Source organism: Globicephala melas, chromosome 3 (genome assembly GCF_963455315.2).
Source record: "Globicephala melas chromosome 3, mGloMel1.2, whole genome shotgun sequence".
Lineage (NCBI taxonomy): Eukaryota > Metazoa > Chordata > Mammalia > Artiodactyla > Delphinidae > Globicephala > Globicephala melas.
This window is the reverse complement of record NC_083316.1, coordinates 104,702,150-104,706,990: the sequence shown is the minus strand read 5'-3', so window position 1 is coordinate 104,706,990 and position 4,841 is coordinate 104,702,150. Positions and strand designations below refer to the sequence as shown.

General features: G+C 41.4%; 1 pseudogene; it reads right to left on the bottom strand.

Annotated features, from left to right (window-relative positions):
* Positions 1 to 3,534: 3,534 nt before the first annotated feature.
* On the bottom strand, positions 3,535 to 4,390 carry LOC115860007 (large ribosomal subunit protein uL6-like; annotated as a pseudogene).
* Between the last annotated feature and the right edge of the window lie 451 nt (positions 4,391 to 4,841).

Here is a 4,841-nt window from a genome sequence, read left to right as displayed (position 1 = left end):
TATACATTTCAATACTGTTTGTTGGAGGCTATCTGGGTGCTCATTACCTGGAATGAGGGAAGGGAAGACAAATAGGTCAAATATGGTGACAGTAGCAGTTAGAATGCCACAGACTTGAAAAACACATGGCAACATGTATAATATTAAAAACAGTGAAAAAAGATATAGAATGAGCTATAGAACATAGTACCACTAAAAGTGAATTTTAAATATATGGACCCCAGTGAATGCATACAAATAAAAGGATCCATATTAAAAACATCAGAATAGTTTCCTATGTGGGAAGAAGGAAACAGGAGTAAGGAATCTGCGTAAAAGTTTTAAAAAGTTAAAACAAAAAACCAAACTACATTAAACAGAAGCTTTGTGTGGACCAATGGTAATGATATGGCATAAACTAAGAAGTGTGGTTAATTTAAACCTTTGCACCTGAGCTCCAACTAAAGCTAGAGATGGATAGATTAGAGAGAGAATGATAGACAATAGATAGATGATAGATAGATAGATAAAAGAATGCATTCTCTCTCCCATTATGGCCATTGAAATATCATCACTACCGCTGCCACCCCAGAGAGTTCCATTCTCAACCCATTTGACCTTAGTCTTACATGTAACTTTGAAGCTCTTTATACAAAAACAGTTAATAAGGTCTTTTATTTCAGGATGTAAATACTGTCCATCTAAACTTCTACCCTCATCTCAGTAAGTCCTCTCGTATTTTCTACACCTTGTGCTGCAATTTCTGATGTCTCCCCTGCTTGCTACAACCTGATATGAACCATACACTTGGGAGAATAGAGAAAGGGTCTCCTTACCTAGAGGGAGAGAGAGCATCGTGGAGGGAAAGAACAGCATGTGCAAATGTGTCGTGGCATATAGGGCACGTTTGGAGAAGCGCATTTAGATCACTGAGAACCCTGGTCTGACTGCAATTTAGAGTGAGCTCTAGGAGATGACTCTGCAGAGGGAAACAGGGTCAGATCAGTTTACAGATGATTTTAAGTGAGGCTAAGGAGTTTGAATTTGCACCTGAGGCAAATGCAGAGTCATTGAAGAATGTTAAGCAAGAACCGAGTGACTTGATTGGATTTGTATTTAGAATGATCACTCCGACTGCAGTGTGGAGAAAAGGCGGGGGTGGGGGGTGGGCAGGAATGAGGGAGCCAGTTAGAAGGATGTGGCCATCCTCCAGGCTATAGCATTCATTAATTTAACAAAAGACCTTGGTAGTGAGGCAAGAGATAGATGGGCTCCAGGCTAGACATTTACAACTGGCCTCCTGTTCACACCTCCTGGGGAGAGAAGAAGATGAGCTCCAGGCCGGACATTCATTACCAGCCCCTGTTTACATTTCCTGAAGCAAGAGACAAATGGACTCCAGGACTACATATTTATGACCGGACTCCTGTCTATATTTCAAGATCTGCACCTCGATATAAAAATCAGCAGCAGGAATAGGGTAAATAACCGGACATTGGGCATTTTATGGCAGGGACACGGTGGGACTAAACCCTATTAAAGGATCAAGAGATCACACACTTCCCATCCTTGGGGCAAGGGAGACACTACGCATGCGCAAAAGCCTTCACAGGGTCAAAATGGCAGGAGATGCCAGACCATAGTAAGTCCTGCTATCTCCTCCCAGAGGCCTTTGCGGTGGGATCCATCTTAGGGGTGCGTACGCACCCAGGGGAGGGTCCAGAAGCAAATTAGCCATAGGGTCAAAACAATATGATTGGCCAAAAAGAAGAAAAAGACCCAGGAGAGACTGCCCCCTTATAAAGGACTTAAACTTCCCACAGGCGCAGCTCGCTCTCTCCGTTCGCCAGTGCGTCTTTCCGCGTGTACTTTTTTTCCAATAAACTTTTTACTTTTCTCTTTACCTTCTACCTCCTTGCCTGAATTCTTTCTTGACAAGGAAGGTAAGAACTAGGGACCCAGGCCTTAGCTGCTGGCCCCTGTGGTCCAGTGGGAGTTTAGGACTCCCATTCCTGGAACTAAGATCTTGCTTCCTACTATTGCTTGCTGCAAGCTGCCACTTTCTGCTGCCTGCGTCCGAAATCAGTAGCCTGACTCTCTTAGTGGATTAGCCATCCAATTGTAAAGTCAGAAGACTAGATAAAATGGTTTCCACATGTCCCTCCCAGCTCTATGATTTTCAAATCCTGCTTATTTTATATTCAATCAAAGGAGGGAGTGAGGAAGAATAAGCAGAGAAATTGGCAAATTTGTGATCAATATGCAGAACTCACATTCAGCAGACAGGAGGCATTAAAGGCTATATATGATGCTGATTGCCTAGATAACTCTCTGTGATCAAGCACACTTTACAATTAATGATAAATTTTTTTGATTCAGGTGAGAATCAAACTTTTTAAAAGTTTTAGTGTTTGAAATTGTATGGGAAAACTCTTGAATTTAATGCTGAATATTCTAAATAGGGACAGAAATATTTTAACTTCACTAGAGTCACTTCTGTGTCCCCCATCCAAAATAAGATTGGATTTGATAGGAAAATCTAGGGCATTGCCATGACAATTACCAGGCTTAATCTTAGTTCCACTTAGGCTTTATATAACTCCAACCAGATAAAAAGCAGAGGGCAGTAAGTGGCAGAGATGGGTGCTCACCTCTGCCTCTCTTTATCAGAGTTCCGACTCCAACAGTAAAGAGACATGACATTAAACCACTTTTACTCAACCCTGGCTGCATGTTAGAATTACCTGAGGGTCTTTTACAAATTCCTTATGCCTAGGCCCCATTCCTAGAGTGTCTCACTTAATTGATCTGGAGTGAGAAGGCTTTTAAAGCTTCCCAGGCGATTTTCATGTGCAACCAGAGTTTAAAACCACTGCACCAGGTAATTATCACAGCAATTCTCAAGATGCCCCCCAGGGATGGGTGGAAGTTGGGAATGTCTTCCAAGTGGCCAGCAAACTGAATTCTTGCGTGTTTGGGTTATTTTATGGTTTGCCAAAAAAATAACAGAAATATCACATTAAAAATAAATCAGTTCTATCACTGGTGTCCCATCTAAAGGGTAGCAGTGTTTTCATAAATCTAGTTTGGTAGTTTTATAGAGTCTTTTGGTTTTTGTTTTTTGTTTTTTAATGGAGCAAGAGGAAGTAGGAGGAAAGGGAAGGGAGGGAGGAAATGCAGAGATCACTAAGAGGGTTCTCACACAAGAGTTTGAGAACCTCTGGGTTTAAGGAGCTGGGTCCAGCGTAAGGAAACAGCAGTTGTGCAGGACACCACCTGTTTCCCATCATGCCCTTGGGGGAATTTTGAGCTCTGTCATAATTATAGTCTTCTACATTATAACATGAAATCGCTAGATTTTTTTTTTTTAAGGATCGTGGATCGTAGATCATAATACTACCAAGTGACCTAGCGAGCGCTCTCTTCTCTCTCTCTCTCTCTCTCTCTCTGGAAAAAGCCCCAAATCAATAGAGGGCTCTTATCGCATCTTTAAAGTTTCACAAATAGGTCTTAGGAATCATCCAGCATCCTGTGGTTTCCATAGCTGGACAACTCTTAGATCTTATCAGCCTGCTGAACTGTTCCTTTTTCAGAAACATGTACCATCCAAAATGTTTCTGTTATCCTTGCTTTTAACTGTTGTGAGTGAATCAAAGCAGCTACATTTGATATGAAGTCATCATTTCCTTCAAGATTTAACTCATCTTTCTGGGCCTGAAATACTGAACAAGCAATGCCTTGGCCTCATCCAAATCCTATGAATGTATTTTTCACCCAACAAATTCTATTTCAGTAAGAGACCCATTTTACTGAATAACAACATTGATGAGTAAGTGAGAATATACATACCTCATCTTGTGATGGAAGCCCAGTATCTTGCTCTTGATCATGTTCTGTATATGAACTACGGATAGTTTGAAATGTAGCCAGTTCCTTTCTATTTCCACACTGCTATAGACTGAATATTTGTGTTCCTCTCAAATTCATATGTTGAAACCTAATTCTCAGTGTGGTAGTATTTGGAGGTGCGGCCTTTGAGAGGTGGAGTCCTCATGAAGGGAATTAGCGACTTTATATCTATGAACCAGAAGTAGGTCCTCACCAGAAACTGAATCTGCCAGGACCTTGACCTTGGACTTTCCAGCCTCCAGAACTGTGGGAAATAAATTTCTGTTGTTTATAAGCCACTCAATTTATGGGATTCTGTTAGAGCAGCCTGAACTGACTAAGACACCATTTATCAACCCAGAGCCTCTCTTTTTCTTTCCAAGGAGACTGGGTCTACATTGATGTAATTAAAGTTCCTCCCCAGGGTTCCTCTGGGACCCTTCACAATAACTGTGCATCCCTTCAGAGTGATGTTGACATTTTCTGGGATATCAACAGTCCAATTGCTTAGGATGGTCTTCATTCTCACAGTAGATGTGGCAAAGAGCTCAAGGTTTTTTGAAATTGATAGAGGTAGGGGTTTTATTTACAGTATTCTTTCTTTTCTATCATTGTAAAATAGTACTATTATTATATAAAAATAATTATGTATTAGTTTTCTAGCACTGTCATAGCATCGTACCACAAACTAGGTGGCTTAGAACAACCGAAATTTATTGTACACGGTTCTGGAGGTCAGAAGTCTGAAATTAAGGTGTCAGGCAGGGCCCTGTTCCCCCTGAAACCTGTAGGGGAATCCCTCCTCGCCTCTCCCTAGCTTCTGGTGGTTTGCTACCAATCTTTGGTGTTCCTTGGCTTGCAGCCACATAACTCCAATGTCTTCATTGTCACATGGTGTTCTCACTACTTGCCACTGCTTTCACAAGACCATCTTTTTTTAATTTATTTTTTGGCTGCGTTGGGTCTTCGTTGCG